Source organism: Arvicola amphibius, chromosome 17 (genome assembly GCF_903992535.2).
Source record: "Arvicola amphibius chromosome 17, mArvAmp1.2, whole genome shotgun sequence".
NCBI lineage: Eukaryota > Metazoa > Chordata > Mammalia > Rodentia > Cricetidae > Arvicola > Arvicola amphibius.
The window spans coordinates 33319703-33332155 of NC_052063.2; the positions used below are offsets into that span (position 1 = coordinate 33319703).

Sequence of the window (12453 nt, forward strand, 5' to 3'; positions counted from 1 at the left end):
ACCCTTTCTGGAGAGAAAGCTGTCAATGCTATCAAGGCCCTTAAGTTAGACATGGTAGTTATGGGGGTACCTTGGGCACTTAAGACTGATAATGACCCTGCATATGCCTCTCAACAACTCAATGACTTTCTGGGCTCTTGGAAGATTTCCCATACCACCAGCAATTCATAGGGACAAGCCATTGTGGAGAGGACCAACACAACTTTTAAGAAGCTGTTGGCTAGGACTATCTCACCAGAGGCTAGGAGAGATCCCTATCTGGCCTTAACAGAGGTCCTTTTCCATATGAACTTTCTCATTTTTGATGACAAGGTGCTCAGCTCAACTTACCAGCACTGGGCATTCCTGCCAAGGAACACACCCCTGCTCCTAGTGAGGTGGAGAGATCCTATCTCCCTTCAATGGCAGCTGCCAGCCCCCCTGCTAACCTGTAGTAGAGGGTATGCTTGTGTTTTTCCTCAGACTGCCACAACACCAATATGGGTCCCTGTAAGAGATATATGCCCAGCCATGGATCAGCCTGCTTACACCAAGGAGGAAATAACCCATGATGGGTAATGTGTATACTCTCCTTTCTTGCTCTCATTGACACCCTAACAAACTGATTTATTAAGAACAGAGGTTATAACCTTTGACTCCTCATTTTTTTTAAAAAAGTTTGGCATAATATAAAAAGGCTATTGGATCCTTTCTTGATGCTCACATGTGCATTAGTTGGTGGGGTGGTATTGTTAATCCTTATTCTCCTTAAATGTCTCCTGCAGCAGATCTGACATCAGCAGACAGCAGCTAAGGCGACTCTTCAGGTGTTCATGGTTCTCAGGCATTCTTCTCACAGTCCTCCACAGGAGGTTGCGAATGCCTCATTATTTGTAATTCAAAAGGCTACTGCCTAGTCCTCCAGCCCTGGCATTTCTCCAGGAATAAATGCTCTTTGAGAGCTGACAGTCAAAGACAGGTAAGAGCTTGTTCGGCAGGCCAACCTAAGATAGGCACAGTCCAGTTGCTGAGCCCTCCTGAGGTGGGGTCAACAAGGCCTGAGCAAAGGACTCTGGCTCCCACTGAGCGCCCTATGCAATAAAGAAAAAAGGGTGGATATGTAGGAAGATAAGGCTTACCAGGCCAAAAGGAGTCTGCCTGCTGCTGTTAGAGGTCCTGAACATGCTTGGCCAACAAGGAGCAACCAAGTAGTGTTTCCTGAGTGCCTAGCAACAGGTACTATCAGAGGTCCTGGTCATGCATAGCCAATGAGAGACTAGCATGAGATGTCAACTGTCAACAGATCAGAATGCTTGGGTGTTGTAAGGAGCGGCGGGTTGTGTCCCACTGCCTGGCTAGCTTAACCCCCAAAATAACCACACAGAAACTGTATTCATTTAAACACTGCCTGGTCCATTAGTTCTAGCCTCTTATTGGCTAACTTTCACATCTTGATTCAACCCATTTCTAATAATCTGTGTGTCACCATGAGGAAAAGATTTACGGGGAAAGATTCAGCATGTCTGACCTGGCATCTCCATGGCAGCTCTCTGTCTCTGCTCTTCTTCCCAGCATTCCATTCTGTCTATTCCGCCTACCTAAGTGCTGCCCTATCAAAAGGCCAAGGTGATGTAGGAGGTTCTTCTATCTATGTGTTGCTTTCATTGGTTGAATAAAGAAACTGCCTTGGCCTTTTGATAGGGCAGCACTTAGGTAGGCGGAATAGACAGAATGGAATGCTGGGAAGAAGAGCAGAGACAGAGATGTCAGCAGTTTCATGGTTGCCCGAGGTCACCTTCCTTAGCCTCACACTCAGCATGACATTAAGTCCCCACTGTAGGAGCTACTTGACCTTGAGAAGGGACTGTCTGGGACTTGTCCTGGGCAGACACTGTGGGAGGATTAATCTACAGAATGGGTTCAAAGATGATCAGCTTCACCACTGTAGAAGGAGGGAGAGCTGGGCACAGAAGTAGAAGGCGGAGAGAGAGTCTTGTTATCAGATGTGCTAATCCGAAAGAATATGCAGAGAAGAAAACCCACTCCTTGGAAACCAAAGTGTGAGGACTGGAACTGTTTTCTCCTCTTCTTTCTTACTGCCCCGTAGGAAGGAGAACGGAGCGACAAGGACTGAGGAAAGGGATGGTGCTAGGTGCACTCATTTGAGTGGTGGTCAGTATTGGGCCGAGTGGGAAACGGTGCTGGGCAAAGGCCATAGGAAAGGTACAGGTTGGGAGTCGGTTAGTTCTGGAGCTTTATGCCTTTCATGTTTGTCTGACGGGCCATGTGAGAACAAGGTGCCTGCGGGTGATCAGCAAATACCCTGCTTTAGAATCTGGCTAAAGCCACCATTTAAAGCTCTGCACTCCCCAGGAAACTGCTTTCCAATCTGCTTGGTGGAAGGTGTGTCACTCAGTCTCCCTATGCCGCTCCCTCAGGGTGTTTCAGATGGTGACATCTAGCTTCTTGTTCCTGGAAATGATAATCTGCATCCCAAAGAGGAGACGCAGGTCTTGCAATTCCACTGAGGGAGAGCTATGCAAATTCAGCGAATTATATTATTCATGGCATGTGGTTGAGCTGAGAACTCCAGTTACCACCCCACCATGCAAAGCAGGGCATTAGACCCGCTCTTCTGTGCACAGCAGTTGTCTTTCTCTAGTGGAAGCCATAATGTGGGGCAAGAATGTAGTCCAAGGTAGAGTCCTCACCTGGTTAGTATATGTGTGAGGTTCTAGATTCAGTCCAGTACTGAATGAAGCCAATCAAACAAGCTCACACACCTCAAACAAGCAACCTCCCCCATCTTAGTCAGGGTTTCTATGGCTTTGGTGAAATACCATGACCAAAAGCAACTTTGGGAGGAAAGGGTTTATTTCACTCACACTCCTATAAAACAGTTCATCGCTGAAAACAGAAAGGGGAAGGAACTCAAGTAGAGCAGGAACCTGGAAGCAGGAGCTGATGCAGAGGCCATGGAGGGTGCTGCTTACTGGCTTGCTCCTCATAGCTTTCTCACCTGATTTTATTTTTTATAGAACCCAGGACCATCAGCCCAGAGGTGGCACCATCCACAATGGACTGGGCCTTCCCATCAATCACTAATTAAGAAAATGCTCTACAGCCTGAATCTCATGGGAGCAATTTTTTCAGCCAAGGTCCCCTTCTTCATATCACTATAGCTGTGTCAAGTTGGTATAAAACTAGCCAGCACTCATTGAAGAAACAAAGCAAAAGCTACAAACCAATTTAGCCTTACAGAGGTGTGCACATCTAACAAACTACCTTAGAGAGAGATGGTGGCCGAGCACAGAGGTGACCTTGGGCAGTCTCTGTGTCCCTGTCCACTCTCTCCTTTGGTTCTGGCCTTGAGACTGTATCAGTGAAGCCTGGTCTGGAGGACCCACACTTGGCTCCCAAGCGTGCACAGAACACGGGGAGCCCTTCCACCACTGCCGGCCACACGTGGGAAACATTTGATCCATTGTTGCAAGTCCTCCAACCCAGTCAGGATGATATTTTAAAGCTCTTGTATGAGTTAAAGACAGCAGTCAAGGCCTTTCAGAGATGATCCATGCTCCAGATGATGACTTGGATGTAACTGATATTCTGTAAACTGATGAACACCCACAGCTTTAACCACCAATGCATTGGATTTGAATTTGGTGTTTGGAAGGGATTATGGGGCCCTGAATGACATTGTGGTCTATGCAGAGCCTTCCTGCCCCTCTCCGGACTCTTGGTGCACAGGTTGCTTTGTGAACACCGTAAGATCCTGCCCATTCTTTATTGCACACACATTTATCAACCAAGAATGCTGGAGAAGCTTTTCAAGCTAGGAAACAGCCCAGCAGCAAGTATCAGCTGAACCTGTCTTCACTTTGATTTGGAAGAACATGCCCAAGACACTCGAGGTTCAGTGTTCAGGCCGTGTACCATTCAAGGAAAAGCAGACACCACGCATTTCTTACTCAGTCTGCCCAGAAGCACGAGGCTGTCGATTGAACCCCACATCCATAGGTGGGCGCTCATCGCCGTGTTTCAGCGGGAAGAGGGGGCGGTTGGAAAACGCAGCTGTTTTCTGCTCTGTGAGCTCTGCTCTGGGAATGAGTCTGCGGCCGCTTGGAAACCAGCTCACACTCTGGTCCATGCTCCAGCAGACTGGAGGCAGCAGCCTGGCGCCCACCTACACGCCCCGGAGTCCCCTGAGAACCTGGTTTCTGCCTGCACTGCGCGCCAGCTGCCCAAGCGAATCCCAACAAGCGGTCACGCAGGGTTTAACAACGGTGCTTCTCTTGGCATTTGTTGCCAGCCAAGGGATTATACTAGAATCGAAATCTTTTTTTTTTCCTTAAATCAATTGGCAGATTTCAATAAAAGCGCCGAACTACTGAAACAACAAAACAAAACTTAGCTTTATGTGGAGGCGCATCTGAGAACAGTGACTAAATTACGAGAAAGTTCCTTTCACATACAGCCACATGTTTTGTGTGTTGCCCAAGAGGTAATTGCAAAGCTACATGGCTCAATGACCTGACAACTTCTGTCTTCAGATCACCAACGCAATACAGGCATATTTTCCAGCGGCAAAACGACAAACAAGCTACAAACTAGCGACTCTTTTTGGTTACTCTTTATCAGTCGCAGTGTTTTTCTTTGCAAGTGCATTGTGGGTAATTTATGTTGTTTTGATAGTCTGAGTCTCTGCTATAATTTTCAAGTCTGCACCCAGAGTTGTACGGACTACTGTTTAGACAAACGACATGGAAATATAGAGGTTATCTATGTAAAACGATTCATATTTCAAAATAAGATCTCCTGTAAAATGAAAAAAAAAAAAGCCCATCACATTGCTATTAATCACACTTTTTATATTACTTTTTTCCTTGACTGAGGTTTGTTGAATTTACTATTATAACATATTCCCAAAACACATTAGTTAAATGGGGCTGAAAATCATGCATGCATATTTTATGGAAAAAATGTGTAGCTATATTTTCAATTTTGAGTTATAAACTCTGGCTTTCCTTGGATGATTAAAATATTCTGGCCCATTTAAAGTGAACTACATAATAAAAGTGATGTGCAATAATAATTTTACAATGCTTAATAATAATAAAGTGCTTTATCTGAAAATGCCCTTTAAAATGCCCTTTCTGTGTAGGAAATAAATGAGTGATACAATAGCAAAATCAGAAATGGAAAAGGAACTGATAAAATAATTTAAAAACAGGCACAGAGATTTCTGCCTTTGTGTTCCAGAACTAAGAAGCAGTGACACGTACAAACGTCTTAGGCTGCTGGCAAGGGGCGGCAGGGGAAGCTAGGGCAGAGGGACACAATAAAAATACATTAGGACCAAACTTTCTCTAATACAGGTTTTCTGACTTAAAAAAAAAAAGTAGATTTCAAAGGGCCATTGAAGTTTGTTGAATATGCTTCCTATTGTCAATTCATGTCACCAAAGCGAGTTCACCCTTCTCACAAGGAGAGGAACTGTTCAGATCTTCCCCCAGGGACCTGCCGGGAGTACCTTTAACATGCAAACTAGCCCAGGGAGTCCAGGCCTCCTTCACCCCATCAGAGCTGGAGAATCTGAAGGAAGATGGCAAACATCCTTCCTGTGCTGCCTCTGAGCTACCCTGAAGAGGCAGAAAAGCCAGGTAGAAAATCAGAATGTGTTTATTGATGAGGGCTGAACTATTTATTCTGCATCTAGAATAATTGAAAATATCCAATTTAAAAAGAGACATGGCAAATCAGGCCCAGAAGGAACAGGCTAATTATAGTGGAAACCCTCTCCCTTCCTCCCTCCCTCCCTCCCTCCCTCCCTCCTTCCCCTCCCTCCCTCCCTTCCCTCCCCTCCCTCTCTCCACTCCCCCCCCCCCCCCCCCCCCCCCCCGCCTGAAGACATGATAAAATTCTGGTAGATAAAAACAAAAAAACCTAACCAAACAAACAAACAAACAAACAAACAAAAAACCAACCAAGTCCAGGCCGTGGTAGCGCGTGCCTTTAATCCCAACACTTGGGAGACAGAGGCAGATGGATCTCTCTGAGGCCAGCCTGATCTACAGAATGAGTTCTAGAACAGCCAGGGTTGTTATACAGAGAAACTCTGTCTTGAAAAACAACAACAACAAAAGCCCAACAAAAAAACAACCCCCCCCCCTAAAAACTTCAAACCAATAACTAAATGTAATAAAACACTTGAATATCCTGGTCAATTTGGCATAGAAATTTAATATACTATATTTTAAGGTTTTATTTAGTTTATACTTTATTTTTGTTTGTGTTGATCAGGGGTTCTCAACCTGTAGGTCAAGATCCATTGGGGGAGTTGAAAAACCTTTTTTGCAGGGGATGCCTATGACCATTGGAAAATACAGATATTTACAATATGATTCATAACAGTAGCAGAATTTTAGTTATGATGTATCAATGAAAGTCATTTATGGTTGGGGTCACTACAACATAAGGAACTGTATTAAAGGGTTGCGTCATTAGGAAGGTTGAGAAACACCCACTGGTGTTGATGAAGGTCTTGGTTGTAGTATTTGGCTCATTTGAGTCGGCAGCCTTAATCTTTTATTATAACTCATCCTTCCTTTGTTATCAGAATTGTTATGGTCAGAGCTTGGGTTCTGGCAGCCCTAACAATGTTGCCTTAGCCCCATATCCTCAATAGACTGATTAAATGGACACATATTAGCAGAAGGTGGAGAAAGGAGATTTATTCAACACAGTCACACTGGGAAGAGGAACAAAGGGGTCCAGTGATGGCCCAGCTCTGTCTTGGGGTCTCGTCATAAGTTTAAGTTTGAATGGAGGCAAGAGGTGTGTATTAGGAAGCGGCCCTTGTCAAGGTCCTGTTCTAGGTGGCTGACGAGTTTTGTCAGAACTCTGAGAGTCTCTTTCCTCCTCTGGCTAGTTTCACCTGTTTCCTCTTCCCAACGTGACATTCTTGGGGGAATGCCAACTTTTAGGGGGGGTGGGGGAACCTTATTTCAATAAATCTATAACCAAAGGACAGGGCACAAGTGCCTCTTTAGGACATCCTGATGTGTGGAAAAGGGGAACAGAGAAAGGCCTCTGTAGGTGGCAGAGACTGCTCATTTGTCTCCCAGCCACCCAGAACCGAATAATGGCACAGAAACTATATTGATTACAACACTGTTTGACCAATAGCTTAGGCATATTTTAAGCTAACTCTTACATCTTAACCCATTTCTATTAATGTTGTGGCCTACCAGTAAGGTTCTGACTGGCGGTTGGTGTTTTTCTCCTTTGGCAGCTACGTGGCATCCCCTGACTCTGCCTCTCTCTATCTTTGTTCAGATTTCCTGCCTGGCTTTACTCTACTAAGCCATTGACTGAAATAGCTTCTTTAATAACCAGTGGTAATAAAACATATTCATAGCATACAGAGGGGAATCCCACATCAGGCCTCTCTTTTCCTCCAGACTTGCTTTCTTGTTGATCTTGATGTCTGTGTATGTGTAGGGATCTATGATCACAACTTCCTCGGGGTTAATCGTGCCTTTCTCTATAGCTTTCAGGTATCTACAGTATAGCTCTCGTCTGTGCCTAAGTGAACACTGAAGAATGGAAAGGGACGGATGGACAGGAAGACTAAGAACTGGAGGACCAGAGGGTCTTTCGTGAGATGAGCTTTCTATGACAGGGAAACCACACCCATGAGATTGCCATACACAGCGGTCTAAACAAGGCCTGAACATCTCCAACCCAGTGACATCGGAACATGGAGGGAATCTCACAGGGTCTTACTCTTAGCTGAAAAGACACAAGCAATCTCCTCAGGGATTAGCTCTCCAATACCAAGTGGTCGTATATCTCAGCAACCCCGAATCGACTCAGCAGGCTGCAGTTACATACTTATTGGTTTATATATGTATGTAACAACAATATCAAAGAAGAGGAGACCATAAATTTGGAAGGGAGGGGGAAGAAGTGGGAAAATGACATTAATTTTATTATTATTTTGAGACGGGTGGGGGATGACTCACTATGTAGGCCTGGCTGGCCTTGAACTCAGAGATCCACCTGCTTCTGCTTCTGGAGTACCAGGACTAAAGGCATCTGCTACCAGGCCTGTCTGTAATTATAAGTTGTGGAATTTAAAAAGAATTGTTAATTGAGGGGTTAGGGAAGTAGCTTAGTTGGTAAAGTGCTTGTTGTCTTACAAGCAGTGTTTGAGTCCTTGAGCCAGATACGCTAATGCAGGCTTGGGATTCCAGGGTAGGGATGGGGAGGGGAGAGAGATTGATACTGCGCGTCACTGGGCTTGCTGGTCAGCTAACCTAGTTTAATCAGCAAGTTCCAGGCCAGTGAGAAAGTTCTCCTGTCTGGGAAAACAAGATGGATGGCTTCTGAGGAATGATACCCAAGGTTGACCTTTGGCCTCCACATCCGTGGACGCATGTCTGTGTGTACCCACAGCCACATACATGCATCCACATGAACACATGCCTTCTGATGATAAAACAATGCTGGCTACCTTAGTTCCGAGAAATTTTAGTGTGACTTGACTCTACGGTTGAGGGTGGCTTTGTTTCCCTGTGTATGACACTCTCTTTTGAAGCTATGAGAATTTCTGGATCTTCAGCCAAGTTTAAATTAACTCTGGAAAAAATAAATCACCCAAACTGTGTCCTGGTTTACTTTCCTATTGCTGAGACAAACACTGTGACCAAAAGCATAATGGGTAGGAAAGGGTTTATTTCCCTTCACAGTTGCGAGCCACCACAAAGGAAGTCAGGGCAGGAACTCAAGGCAGGAACCTGAGGGCACAGATGGAGGCAGAGGCCATGGAGGAATGCTGCTTACTGACTTGCTATCCCTGGCTTGCTCAGCCTGCTTTCCTTTGTAACCCAGGACCACCAGCCAATGGTGGCACTGCCCAGAGTGGGCTGGGCCCTCCCGTGTCAATCATTGATCAAGAGAATGCACTATAGACTCTCTTACAGGCAATCTGGGAGGTATTTTTCTCAATTGTGTTTCTTCCCAGACGACTCTAGCTTGTGCCAAGCTGACAGGAAAACTAGCCAGGGCCTACTGCTTCCCTCCTGCCCCATCTATTGTCATTTATTCTGGTTTTATTTTGCTTCCCCCCTCCCACTCCGAGCAACTTCCGAGGAAAGAATTAAATGAATAGAAATAAATAATTGTTGGTTGATTACTCATGATTTGGTAGTGTGTTCTGAAGTTAGCACTTAAATGAAACCAATGCCCAGGTCTAAACAGGGTAGCTGATCTGATAGAGAAAGCACCCACGGCAGAGAGGACCAGGTGAGATGTTTGTCCCTAGGGTTTTACGCTACACCTGTGATTCTCAATTTGCAAAGATTACTTTGAAATTGACTGCGTACCAGTGGAACGGTAGGCTGGTGACAACATGATGAAGAAAATAATAAACACGTCTGGGGTGGCCCGGAAGATTTGGAGGGATTTGTATCAGCTTTGTAACCAGGCTCTACACGTGGGAAATCAAATTTATTGTTGCTAAACAATGAACATTTCTCCCGAGAACTAAACTAATGAACAAGAGTAGAAATAAATAGCACTGAACTAACTGGAACAGTAAGACATCTGAAGGAGCACCCTACAGGGAGGGAGGAAGAGTTATTCTCTGACGCTGCCTACAGGACACAAGGCCACAATTCACCTGTGCGATAGCATTAGGCTAATTACGCCCAGCTAGCTGGTCAAAATGTTTAGCTCTATCTAATGTATTGACTTTTTTTTCTCCCAAGTTTCAAAGGAGGCATCGATATTTGTTTACATGTCAAGGTTTTATATCCCCAAACTGTTAAAAGAGCCAAAAAAAAAAATATTATACAGTTTGGCAGTTTGGGTTAGAAAATGATTCGAAAGGTTCCAATCCAGCCTGTGTGTTGGCTGCGGAAATAAACCCTTGAGACCCAGAGATATTGCCTTCCAGACAAGGATGACAATGAGAAGCATTAGCTTAGAGTCTCTCTGGTCAAAGGCTCAGAAACTTTCACCTCTGAAGTTGTTCAAAATGGGCGTGAAAACGTGCCAAGCAAATCCTCGTCTCTCTGATGTTATTCGTAGTGAAAAAAGATCCTTTTATCAGCGTCGTTTTCTCTCGGTTTTACCGTCAACCACATTACAAAGCAGTCTTGACGCTCACAGGAGAGAGGCCATGTTTTCCAGGTTCACCCAACAGGTTCAGGCTGTCCTAGGTCGTTAGCACAGTATCAGGACGGTCACTTACCTGGGGATTATGACTTACCCTGTACCCCTCCTTAGGAGTAAGGTTAGTTTTCTCCGAATTTCCGACTAAATGCATGGACATTTTCATCAGTGTGTAATTCACACCCAGTGCCTCCACATTCTAACGAAACCAGATGCGGGCTTGTTGGATTTAAAGATGAGCGTGGGAAAGTGTTATGAGGCTTCATGCTGGCCTTGCCTGACCAGGGGGGTGATTTGTGGGGCTCTGGTTGGACTAGTCTGGCAGTGCCTGACCAAGGGGGTTTTGTGGGGCTTCTGGTTGGACTCTTTGCTTATAAACAAAGAAATCCAGGTCTTGGTTTCAGAACCCTCTCAGAACTTGCTTCCGTTGGTCCAAACATTAGGTGATGCTAGATCCAAGGCAAAAGCTTAGAGTTTATCCTACAGCAGATGCGGCTGCCCCTGGAGGACTTACCCAGAGTGGGAGGTAACATTTTTAATTTTTTTCCTCACTAGGCAGTAGTGGTTCACGTCTTTAATTTCAGCACTTGGAAGGCAGAGGCAGGTGGATCTCTGTGAGTTCAAGGCCAGTAGGACAGCCAAGGATACAGTGAAACTGTGTCTTGAAAAAAAAACAAAATAAAAAATAAAGGAAAACAATAATTTTTTTAATCTATTTTAGACTGTTGAAAGGCCAAATGTAAATACTTAAATAACATTTAAAAATATTGTCATCAATATTGTCAAAACTGTTCTTGGGTGATACTAAACCAGATGCTGAACTGAATTTGGCTCTGCTATGGTTGCCTGTCCTGCTCTAGAGGAGGACAATAACAGACATAGCCACTCTCCAACACGCAAGCTCTGATGATAGAAATCGGTGATAAGAGCTATGTGGGAGCCTGCATGCGCCTGCAGTCTCGGGGCTTGTGAGGCTGAGGCAGGTGGGGCTCACCTTGTCCTATATCCTGAGACGTGGTGGTGGTTTGAATAGGAATGAGTCCTTCAGACGCACGCATTTGAAAGCTTGGCACTATTAGGAGGTGTGGCCTTGTTGGAGTAGGTGTGGCCTTGTTGGAAGATGTGGGTCACTGTGGGGGTGAGTTTTGAGTCTCATATGCTCAAGCCCAGCTCAGTGTGGCACACAGTCTCTTGCTGCTGCCTGAAGATGAAGATGTAGAACTCTCAGCACCTTCTCCAGCACCATGTCTGTCTGCCTGCTGCTGTGATCTGCCATGATGATAATGTACTAAACCTCTGAAACTGTAAGCCAGCCCCAATGAACTCTTTTCCTTTTTAAGAGTGGCGTGGTCATGGTGTCTCTTCACAGCGACAGAAACCCTAACTAAGAGAGGGAGTCATATTCCTCTGTGGTGTAGCCAATAGCTCCCAACTCACGCTCACACAGGCAACCCTAATAATGCACACAGGTCATGGAAGTGGGGGGGGGACTTGTTGAGAAGAGGTTCCATGGGCGAGGGAGGGGCATGAGAGAAGATAGCAGGGGAGGGGTAGGATTAAGTATAGGATATATAGCATGAAAAACCTAAAAAAGAGTCACCTAAACCATTCTCTTTCTTGACCCAACCAGCTGTCTTAGTTGAAGTGGCCACTCTTGGCTGTGTGAGAACACCCTGGCTCCCCTTTGCGGAGCTGTTCGTTTCATCTTCCTTTCTCTGTTTTCTTTACCTCCAACTCCTATTTCCACCTGCCACAGCAGCTCTTTTATTGGGGACCCATGAGAGAGTTTGGAGGGAGGGAGGGAGGGAGGGAGGGAAGGAAGAGGCTTGAAGAAATTTGAATTTTCCAGTAGCCAGGGAGCGAAAGCCCACCCCTCTAAATTCGCTGGGCTGCGTTGTGTGCGTTTGTTTCTCCTCGTTATCACCCATTTAACTAGCTCCCTGTCAGCTCCAGGGGCAGTTCTGTGGAGTAGAAATTGCCAGCCTAAGCTGAAGCCCCAAAAACATCTCCCTCACCTCTTCCTTGATTGAGGTGAGCTGTGGAATCCCTCACGGGAACACAGCTCTGCACTGCCTCTTATCTCAAAGGCCCCTGAACTGCCCTAAGAAGGGAATTTGGACAATCAGAAAGCCTCATCTCAGGTTGCTCCGAATCCATCATTTTGGAAATTCATTGAAATAGGCAGAAGTAAAAAATATCGAGTTTAAAAAAATGCGTTTAACTCTGTGGGCATTTTCCCTCTTATGATTAACCTAATTCACCCTGGGAGATGTTTTTCTTTGAAGTTGTGGATGA

General features: G+C 45.3%; 1 pseudogene; it reads left to right on the forward strand.

Moving 5' to 3' along the window:
* The first annotated feature begins 285 nt into the window (after positions 1-285).
* On the forward strand, positions 286-4334 carry LOC121677004 (annotated as a pseudogene).
* Positions 4335-12453: the final 8119 nt, after the last annotated feature.